Below are 12,110 nucleotides of genomic sequence, written 5' to 3'. Positions count from 1 at the left end.
AAAAAAAAAAGATGATTTATGATGAAATGATTAATGAAAAGTCTACCTAATTAAAATAATACACAGCAATATTTAAGTATTTTTGAAACATTATTTTAAGTAATAAAGTATAATAGAGATTTTGGATTCAGTCATTCATTTTCAATAGGCATACAGGGTATAAAATAAACAAGATATTGCACAATAAACAAAACTGTATCTTCAGCGCTAGTGAGATGATACGTGCTATTTTGATTGCATTGTCGCACTCAACACAGTGATGAATGCGTAGTTTATTTTTTCATAATATTTAATGGTTTTAATAATTTTATTGGTGCAAAACGGGTCACGTCCCCAGAACTCTGAAAATCGGGACGTCCCGCGCAAATCGGGACATCAGGCAACACTACTCTTGCCGCTACTTTGTGGAATTCGCTAAACTCGTGTGTCGCGTGTTGGTCGGTCAGGTACGAAGAAATTTAAAGTGGTCCCCTAAATGCGACCTTAACACGTATAAAATAGAGTCTATTTTTAGAAATATTTTGTGCCATTGTGAATATTTTACGATCGCGAAGTTGCATCGTTGACGCGTACGCGAAACTGAACTAATCACAATCTATTGATTATGTTTCTATCGGAGGCTGTCATTACGATTTTTATGTGGATTTATGAATTTACGATAGGTACTGAATGGAAAAATCCAATATCATTCTGTCCGACCCGGGATTCGATTCCGTGACCTTAGCAAAGCATCCGTACTATAATACAACTGCGGCACCGAGGTAGTCACAAATTAACTGTATTAAAAAATACTTTGAAGTATGAAACAACTTTTAAAGGAACAAGCAATCTACAAATCATCACTAGGTATTGGTAAACGCATTAACTATTTTGAAAACATGTTAAGATACCTATTGGGACGCCGCGCCGCGCCGCGCCGTGACGCATGCCGTCGCTCGACATTTTTACCCCAAACTATCACATTACCAAATTATCATCAAGATTGTAACTTCGTTATTAATTGTTCGTGTGAATTGCCAGACTTGCAGAATGATATTTTATTGTTATGAGTGTTATAAAACTAACCGTTGAACGTATTTATTATACCTACTTATTTACTAAAATGGATGAACTACCTACATTAGAATGTGTGTGTTTTGATTTAAAAGAATGAAATAACTTTAAAATTACGGAAATCATGTGTTATGTGTATCTAACTTATGCAGTTGCGGTTGTTTGATTAGTGTCGTTTGCTTATGATGATAATTTGAGCATAGAAAATATTGTTCTAATGAAATGTGATGATTAGTGCGTGATGTTTATGTTGGCGTTGGATGTCCACCTGCAAGGTTTACAGACGACTTGATAGACGTCACGGGAACACATTGGATGCAGACAGCTTTCGACAGGTCCGTCTGGAAATCTTTAGGGGAGGCCTATGTTCAACAGTGGACTTTATGTAGCTGATGATGATAATGATGTTTAGGTATGTGTCTTTTTGTAACGTCGGCGTAGCGTCGTCGCTGCTGGTCTAATTGTTGATTGAGTGATGTGGCACGACACAAAAGCCAAGGTAGTTAAAGCGCCGACATCAGCTGTTCGGTTGCGGAGCGGCGCGCGCGGTGCGACGAACTACCCTTGCGCTCCGAGTGTGCATCACTTGTTCGTGTGCGTGAGCATAATATTATCAATGACTGTGTGCGATGTTGCCGCTCCGACGAATTCTAGTATAGTAGTAGTGGCAAAAGGTGTGTAAAAATAAAATGACTATTTGAATATTTATTTTGTTTGAAAATTTTTTTACTTTTTTGTTTTTGACCTTAGGTTAGAGTAACTTATAGTAAACTGCTTCTTTCTAGATGACTTTCTCGCAGTTAAATTTAAGTCTAGGGTTACAAAATGACCCTGTATAGCCTATAGCCTCCACAAACAAAGGGCTATCCAATACAAATTTTTTTTTTTTTTTTTTTTTTTTCAGTTCGAACCGATAGTTCCTGAGATTAGCCATTACTGCTCCGCTCCTATTGGTCATAGCGTGATGATATTATACACCGTGACTTTATAGTCGTTTTGGAACATAAGCGTGGTTACTTAGAACAGTTTGTAGGACGAAGAAAAAATTGTGAATAAATTCTACTGTTGATAATAAAAAATAAAAAAATATATAAACCAAATAATAAATTTCACTCGTTCGAGTTTGATAATGTTTTTATAGTAACGCCGCGCCACGACAACTTATTCACAAACGACGCACAATACCAACGCGTGTCAGCTGATACCTACCAAGAGCGATAAGGCGCGCGCGGTTCCAGTCCCTTAATTTAGAAAAAAAAAAAAATAAAAAATAAAAAACTGGTACACTTCCGCCTTTAAATTAAATGCTTTATGATGGTTGGGATAATATCAGATCACAACTTACGTTATGTACCTACTTCACATCGTGAATTAGCTGATACGAGGCACGAACGCAATTGTTTATTTTTTTTCATTTTCACTTTAGAAGAACAAGCATTATTAAATTAATTAAAAATCACAATTAAATAAGTAAATGGATACTCCAATTTCTCCATCATACTTTACACGGGCTTAGGACCGCCGGAAATACCTACTTTATTTTAGCATTACTTTCCGATAAAATACCTACTTAATTTATTGTCTCAGTAATAAAAATAAACAGCGCGAACGAACTATAAGTATTTCTGGCGTATATAAAAAGAAAAAAGAAAAAAAAAAAAAAGGAGCTATGTACAAAATAATCAGCTAACATACCTAAACAATTTATCTACAAGTTACCTATTTACACTTCCCTGTAACGAAGCAACTGCTCGAAATGGAGTCCGCCGCGTTCGATACACAAACGTGCACGTTTTAAGTTATTGTATTTAAGCTTTCGCAATGTGTCTCTGGCTCTTTTCATTCGGTTAAAGGCGTCCACTATCGTACTACGTAACTCGTCAGGTGTTTCGTGTTCCCGGAAATATACGAGTCTTTATTTCCGACCACAAGAAAATATCCAGGGGTATTAAGTCCGGGCTTCTCGTCGGCAAAGCCAAGGGGCCGCCGCGGCCAATCCATAGTCCAGTAATGTTCATTACCAGTGCATCGTTGTCGTGAATTACGTGCTTCCGACGGAAATGATACGGGTGTAATCCGTAGGTATTTAATGTTTTCCACACAAATACTAACATTAAATTCCCGTACCGCCATTCTCGTGCTTCACCGAGGATCCCGCTCAAAATACTCTAAAATATCCACTTCGTTATCCGGCGAAACATTCACCTGTCCTCGGCCTTGCACATGACCCGCCGCGTGGAATTATCCGTGGTCGAGGAGGCGCTGGATTGCAGCTAAGATAGTGGGAGTAGATGGAATTTGAGGAGATTCGATCCCGTGAAGTCGCAGCGCATTCAAATGATCCGGCTAGGAGTACAACCGCCTAAACTCTTCCAAATTGTACTTACATAGCTACAGCGTATAGCTGAACCATTGACAAATACTCCGCGTTTGAATATTGTACTGATGACTCATTTTTTCACTTCTATTATTGATATAGAATTCAAAATTTTCGGTTCCAAAACGACTATAAAGTCATGGTGTATAGCCTATAGCACTCCACGAATAAAGGGCTATCCAACACAAAACTATTTTTTCAGTTCGAACCGGTAGTTTCTGAGATTAACCATTACTGCTCCGATCCTATTGGGTATAGCGTGATGATATAAGCCTATAGCACTCCATGAACAAAGGGTTATCCAACACATAAATATTTTTTCAGTTTGAACCGGTAGTTCCTGAGATTAGCGCGTTCAAACAAACAAACAAACTCTTCAGCTTTATATTATAATAGTATATGTATATTAGTCTATATTACGCGCCTCACGCCGGCTTACAGTTCAGCCCTTTTTCGGCGCTGATGCGCTCGCGGTCTCTTATGCTGAGGCTACATTAGCGGGCTAAGATTCATGTTGGCGAGCTACATCGTGTACGGACATACGCGATGATCTTGTCTATCATTACATGGGCGATGATTTTTCATGCCGGATTGTTATTCTTTGTTGTGCGACCAACGCTGAAGTGACGTAGGTGTAGCCACCCAAGTGAATATTGTCGTGATAACTCCCTTTGATGCGCGCAAGTTTACCGTCAGTGCCCTGATAGTACATCGTCTTTGTCCGAATACTACGCGTTGCAACGATCTACCCGGCCACACTCATCGCGTTAACATTCGCCGTAGCCCGCTAATGTAGCCTCAGCATAACAATATTGCCTCTCTGACGTGTGCAGTGCTATAGGTCAGATGAGGTTAGCAGACAATATTATAGATGTTGTATTTAAATTAGATCAATTTCGTAAATATTTAGTTTGTCTGAAAATTTTGATTTTTATAATTTTGTGTAATAACTTATTTGATAAGTCAACATATAAAAGTGTTTTGATTAACTAGTGGATCTTATTTTTATTTAATGTCGTTATATCGTCGCCACTCTGTATGTCCTTGTGTGCCACGAACTTTTGACGCCGTATCGATTGTGATTAGGGGTCGCAAACCGGTATCCCGGATTTCGAAAATACTGGAATACCGGACCAAATTAAGAACTTCAAAATACGGTATTGATTTTACAAAAACCGGGATTTTCGGTATTTTATAAAAATAAAATTCAGTGCAAAATGTGTGTATAATTATTAATTTCTCGAGTTTTAAATCGCAAAAATTTAAGCTGCTTGCAATTTCATTCATTAGTATAGGCGTATATTCTATAAAGAGCGAGCAAAATACATGGCTTATGGGTATACTGCTACTTTTGTTTTGTTCTAGGCATAGATAGCGGTGTTAACTGTTAATTGTTATTTTTATTAGAACTTACTAGGAATATTTTTTGTTCTTTAAAGTCTATCCTCATTATTCAAAGACGTTATTTATCTAAAGACGGAGCATTGCTGTGATAACAAGTCTGTGCGGACGGCATGGCAGCCTTCGCAGTGCGTAGACGTAGGGCCCTTGTGATTGGCTAATATTGTGATACAACTTGAATCTAGTTGGCTGTCAGATTAACAAAGCTGAACAAACAGCAAGTTGTCAGATAAACAAAGCTGAGAAACATAACAGGGGGAATAGATGTAAAATACAACCTGTTTAAAAGCCTTGAGCTGCCTACAGTAAAGGCCTGGTATTTCATGTCAATTTCGCGAGGTTTACCGAACGGCCGAAATTGTCCTTATTTATCCTATCTACAGCTGCGGACACACAATCGACTTAATCCTGAGAATAAATTTGCAAATCATCAGCATATAGATGGTACGCACATTGAAGACTTTGTGTTAAGAGGTTTATGAAGATAGATAACAATAATAGGGAGAGTATGCTACCTTGAGGGACGCCACGGTCTATTTCACGCCAGCTAGACGAAGAATCGTCTAGGCGCACCAACTGTTGGCGTCCCTGAAAATATGACAAGAACCAATTCAGTGCCGTAAGCGAGATCATAAGGTGGGAGAGGTTTGCAAAAAGAATGTCGTGACTGACTATATTGAAAGCGTTGAAGAAATCAACAAAAGCCAAAACAACGACTTTGGAATCCTCCATGCCCGCCCTAATATCGCCAGTCACTTTGAGGAGAGCTATGGCCAGGCCTGAAGCCAGACTGGAGTGGGCACAGTAGGTTGTTTCGGTGCACATGCTCAGACAGTTGCTTGTGAGCACAGGCCTCGAGCACTTTGGAGAGAAAAGGAAGAATGGATATCGGACGGAAATGCTTAGCAAATGGTGGGTTAGGGATTTTAGGAAGAGGGATAACAATAGCTCTCCGCCACAAAGATGGAAAGATACCAGTGAGGGAGGCGTTAATGATCCGCCCTGTGGAATGGGGGAGTTTTGGAGAATACCACCACGGTAAACCCCTGCCTGTCGTAAGAGGCGACTTATAGGGGCCACGAAGGGGGTCGTCGGCGGGCAGCAGGGGGCTGTCCGCCCTAGTGCATTTTTGTGCATTTCTTGCAAATTTTTCGGTTGACCCCCGGGATAGACGGCAGTGCGGCGTTGACCTCATGCTGCCGTTGACGCTGAGAGCGTCCTTCGGTGCGAGGGGGCTTAGGAGCCCCCCCACATTTAGGAGAGGGGCCGCAAGGCGGCACCGCGCAGGGGCGGCCGTGGACGAAGACTCGGACCTGCTGTCTCGGGGAAGCCCGCAGTCGTCCCTTATGCGCCGAAGAGGGTCAACGCGGAGTTTTAGTTGGTAGGCCGTTGCGTAGGGACTTAGGTTAGGTTCATTGGTTAGGGACTCGGCCCGACCGCCGCCCGAGGGTCCCGGGCTGCTTCAATTGTCTGGTCGTAAGGCAACGGTTACCCCGCTCAGTCGCCCCCCACGAAGACTGGACGGTAGTAATAAGGGACTTTCTCCGCGAAAACAAAAAAAAGGCGTTAATGATATGGGACATGATTGGTAGAAGTTGGTCCAAGATAGGGATTATCATGCAAAGACTGATGTTGTCACAGCCAGTGGCATTGGATTTAATGGACAGGATGACTTTTCTAATTTCACCCAACGGCACAGAAGAAAAATGAAAAGTATTAATGTTAGGCCTGGATAGACCCGCTAAGAAATCCATGGTACGACGCATAGTTTGGTGATCAATCATGGTAACAGATGTGAAATGTTTATTAATGTCATCCAAACCAATAGTCGCACCGTGGAAATCTATGTTTTTAACTTTGCCAATACCCAGAGTTCCGAGGAATCTCCAGATACTGGCTGGCGAGGAAGAAGAAATATTACTCAGAATGTGTCGACGCTTAGCATTACGTACCATCTGGTTACATCGATTCCTTGCAGCCTTAAAAAGGCACCAGTTCTCCTCCGAACGATAACTTCTGTACTGGCGAAACGCCCGATCCCTTCGTCTCATCGCCATCCTAACCCCATGTGTAATCCATGGTGCAGGAGGACGTTTTAATTTAATTTTCTTTAAAGGGGCATGGGTATCAAAGAGTGAAGTGACAGTGCGGTTAAAAATTGCGACTTTATCGTCAACAGAGGTGGCTGTCAATAGGTGATCCCAGTTAAAGTTAGCAGCGTCTCCTTTCAGCTTATCTGCATCAATGCGACCAAAACTACGCAAGTGCAATATCTTAGAGGGGAATTTGGGAGGTTTTAGGGCGTAAGACATGCAGATGAGATCATGGTGAGAGAAGCCAGGAGCGGGAAATTGACCATGGGAGAGAACAGGGGAAGTAGCAGAGGTGAGGATAATGTCAAGCCAAGTGTCGTGACCATCCATATTATGGTGGGTGGCTTGCAGGGGTAGGACATGCAGTTTATCAGAATCAAGGACAGTAAGGAGTTTACGACATCGGAAAGAGTGGCTGGCAAGTAGATCAGTATTAAAATCACCCATGATGATGTGATGAGCATATTCTGATCTTATAGATTCCAGAACTGTTTCCAGAATGGAGAAGTAATCAAAAGATGGGGGACAGTAAATAACACCTAGTAAGGTTTTCACTCTCTTGACCCAAACCTCAAGAAACAAATTTCGCATAAGCAGAATAAGAAGCAGAGGAAGATATTACAGTTTTATTAGACTTCGCCCCCTCTCCTGTCAACTCGATCATTTTTAATCAAAATTAAACCAAGGAGGGGGTAAAGGGTAGAAGGAAGGTGAGGTTTGAGCCAGCTCTCAGAAATCGGAACGGCGTGAACGTTGGCTTACGAAAATAATCTCTTTTCATTCAGCCTTTAACTAATTACTAAGCTGTCATTAAAATTTGACATTTAATTACTAACTTAAATGTAAGTATATTTCCTATTTTTCTAATATTTCTGCAAATACCGGAAATGTCGAAAATACCTGTCGAAGTGAAAACTCTTTACTTGGTTATTTTTTTACATGACCGGCAAAATATCACCGGTGTATATTTATTTTCCAGACAGTTATTCAATTATTGAAACACTTCTTTACTTCACTAACAATTTACTGCATAGTGACACTAGCGGAATACACAATGTGCTCGGTTCGAGCGTCCAAATAAGACTCGTACAAAAACTTCTACAAGATTCTTGCTCGTCGTTGTTCGGCCGGTCCTTATATTGACAGCAGTCGACCTCCCTCCTCTTCTAATACTTCCTCGATGTAATGATAGATGGCGCCACTATCGCTCCGGAAATTCACCAATTCAACGAATAACGAGGTGCTGCGGCGACATACCGGAATACCGGAATTTATTTTAGGTCAATACCGAAAATACCGGTTTTGAAAAATGGTCCGGTATTGCGACCCCTAATCGTGATCTACGGATGTAATATTAAACACAATGAAAAGTGAATAATAAGTACCTTTCTACCAATATTTAATATTAAAAAACGTTAAAGAGAGATTACGTTATACGTTGTCATTTGGTTTAGATACCTAAACTACATACCTACATATGATTTATTTCTTTTTAATTGTTTTATAAGGGTCTTTATATGATCACCAACGACTGGTGGACAGTTAATGCGCACCCTATTTTTATGTGTGTCTATCAATGACGTTTTACAAATAGTCATACACTAACAAAATTGCACATAAAAACAGCGCAGTATTTACTATAGCCACAACTCACAGCCCTAGCGGCTCATATTGATACGGCCCGAGCGGGTCCAAGTGTGCCCGAATGGGCCCGAACGTCGACCGCCCCGTCGCCGTGACAGTCGAATAAAATGCAAATTTATTAATTAAAAAATAAGTTAATAGTGTTTACAAATTACTAACGTATGAAATGAAAGGCTTTTTCCATTCACAGTTAGAGTATAATCTGTAGATCGTCTAAAAACACAGGAAGGCATTTTATTTATAAAAATACCAAAAGTTAGTAAGCCGACTAGCCGCGACATTGGTTGGAGGTTGACTAAGTGAATGTCGGGCAATTACCTTGCTTTCTTCTTGCCAATATTGAGCTCGGACAACGTATCTATGTAATAAAAACATCTTAGGTGTCTATGGTATAGAAGAAAACACTCCGTACAGTTTATAAATTATAATGTCCAACACACAACACAGAAGGCACAATTAAACAGGAGACACAAGCACAGTATAGTTTACAGTGAAGTCACGATGGTAGTTCAACATCACAGCACAGCAAAGAAGAATGAAGAGGGACTGGTTTACAAACATAACATTCCGCGTAGCGTAAGCGGTAGCGGTAGCGGGAGCGAACAGCGTACGTTCCGCATCTATTCCAGGACTCGACTGGCTGGTCAGCCGGCAATGTGACGTGGCGCTGCGACGCGACGTATGCGCACCGCACCGCACCTCAAACCGCTGACTCCTTGTACGTAAAGCTAAACCTTTACGCAGAAGATGTGAGATTGCACGATGGTTGATATTGATATCGACATCGACAAACGGTTACGCATCGAGATAATGTGCTTGTATATATCCAAATAATAAATATAATATTAAGATTGTTGTGAATAGTTAGTGTAGGTAAGTGTAAATAAATATATATGTAAAAATATACTTTTTATGTAGATAGATAAGTATTTTATACACAATTATGTTCAGTGTAGGAAAGTTGTCTTCAGTTTACTGTAGTCAGTCCTAGGCCTGGTAAAGTATGAAGAGATGGTGGACTCAGTGTAGGTACATATTGTCTACAAACCCCGCGAGCAATTGATACTACTTAACTTGGTAATTATCTGGCGAAGAAAGTGTTATTAGTGACAACGAATGCGAGCGCAAGCGTGCGACGTCCTTTTTTTTGGTTGACTCGGAGAAAGTCCCTTATTACTACCGCTCAGCTTTCGTGGTGGGCGAGTGAGCGGTTATGTTGGGGTAACCGTTGTCTTATGGCCTGACGAGGAGCCGCCCGGATTTGATGAGGAACTTCGGGCGAGGGCCTGACTAGAGTCCCAAACCCTATGTACTTACAAACTTAAACTAAGCACTACGCAACGGCCTACCTAAAACTCCGAAGGCTGTGGGTTTCCTCTGATGCGTTAAAGCCCACGATAGACACAGTGTTGGAATATATTTTATGGCGTGTTATATTAAAAACGTAATGTGTGCATACTGAGACGGTTTTGAACACATTTGAACGGTTATACATTCAAGAGAAAACAATCAAATCAAACAAAATGTTGATTACTTTATATCTATCTATACTTATAATAAATCTGTAGAGAGGTCAATTCTGTACATGAAATATATTTCCAAAATAATAACTATCAGGGGGTGATTAGGGATCGATACTGATGCCAAAAATGCAATTAGTAAAATTTTTGTCTGTCTGTCTGTCTGTCTGTCTGTATAACCGTTATAGAAACAAAAACTACTCGACGGATTTTAACGAAACTTGGTACAATTATTTGTCATACTCCTGTGCTGGTTATAGTATACTTTTCATCACGCTACAATTAATAGGAGCAGAGCAGTGAAGGGAAATGTTGGGAAAACGGGAGAAGTTACTCCATATTTTAAGCTTCCGTCGCGTGTGCAAGCTTAATGGTTAAAGCTACACAGAAATCATATATGACGGAAATGTTCTCCTTAAAATTATGTAAAAAATATCCCACGACAGCATGTGTCTATCTTTTATGGTTAACTCACAATAACACGTGTAACTCCCGATAGCTTAGCAGTTCGAAGCTTTCTCATTATATTTGTCTACTCTTACGTTTATGACACTCTTAGTCATCCCTAATTAAAAAAGTTAACATTATTAAATATTCAATAAAAAAGAATCATAGAAATCGGTATAGAAACACCAAAGTTATACATGAAATACGCTAATAATAAGCCATCATACGTGAATACTGAATCATGCTATAAGGATTATTTCTGTATATATATATATATATAAGGTTGCGAACGCACAGGCATGCGGCTTGCTTGGCACCTAGAGGCTAGCGAATCACCTAGCGAGTAGCTTCGTAAAACGAACATTCTCGAACGTTCGCGACCGGCTCCATTTTTGAAGTCCGAAATCCACGCGGGCGAAGCTACGAGCGGAAGCTAGTATTATATAAATTCCTAAAAATGCAATATACATTTATGTAAACACCTATGACAAAAGATGTTATTTTTGAAATATACAAATTTTAAACATATGCATTGATTAAACTAAAATAAAATCGTGGGGCACGTCCAATATCTACAATCGAAAGACATGGCATGTGACTTCACCCACCTAGTGGTAAGTTGCAAGTGTCGTCCATGAATGGGGTTGACGGACGAAAGTATATCAATCACAAACTGAAACCAAAACATGAACTCATTTGCATGAGACATTTGACGGGTTGTGCCTTGTAAAATCTTCACTAACCTTAAAACTATCAAAGATTATCTTAAAGTTATCATTTCATTATTCAATGAATATAATAGTTAATCCCAAGGTCATCCAAAATTCATTTAAAGTGGACGTGCCCCACGATTTTATTTTAGTTTAATCAATGCATATGTTTAAAATTTGTATATTTCAAAAATAACATCTTTTGTCATAGGTGTTTACATAAATATATATTGCATTTTTAGGAATTTATGTGACCATAGATATTTCCAGAAAGTGAGTAGGTTACGAGTTACTTTATTTTGAAAATATAACAATGTATACATATTGGTACCCATGACTGTATCCATGAAATTATTTTTTAGCTTTTAGTACATTTATCTGCAATATAAAACCGTTTAACTTAAATTTTTTTTTTTACTTTTTATTTTTAAGTTTTTAGTTTTTATTTCTCATTCTATTAAATTCGTTGAGTGCCTCATTATTGCAAGGTTTCTTGCCTGTTAGTTTATTTTAGTCAAACTCTTCAATACGTAATCCCTCCAAAGATCTCACTCTACTAAGAGCAACGTAGGCTTGGCCTTCCTCAAATAGTTTAGCGCCTAAGTATACGACGGCGTGATCCACAGTGCTGCCCTGCATTTTATGCACCGTGGAAGCCCATGACAATATTAAGGGCAACATTCGTCTTTCAGCCGTCCCATAATGAAACTTGGCTGGAAACTGTATGGCATTCGGGTGTATAAGATGTACGCCGTCTCTTGCAAAGTCGATTCGAACCGAAGGTACGTCTGTTGCGTACATCTGAGTTCGACGAAATAGGGGCCAAACGATTTCGTTGATATATCCTATAGCGCCATTAACGAAT

This window comes from Manduca sexta, chromosome 12, assembly GCF_014839805.1.
Source record: "Manduca sexta isolate Smith_Timp_Sample1 chromosome 12, JHU_Msex_v1.0, whole genome shotgun sequence".
Lineage (NCBI taxonomy): Eukaryota > Metazoa > Arthropoda > Insecta > Lepidoptera > Sphingidae > Manduca > Manduca sexta.
Note: the sequence above shows the minus strand (reverse complement) of the source record.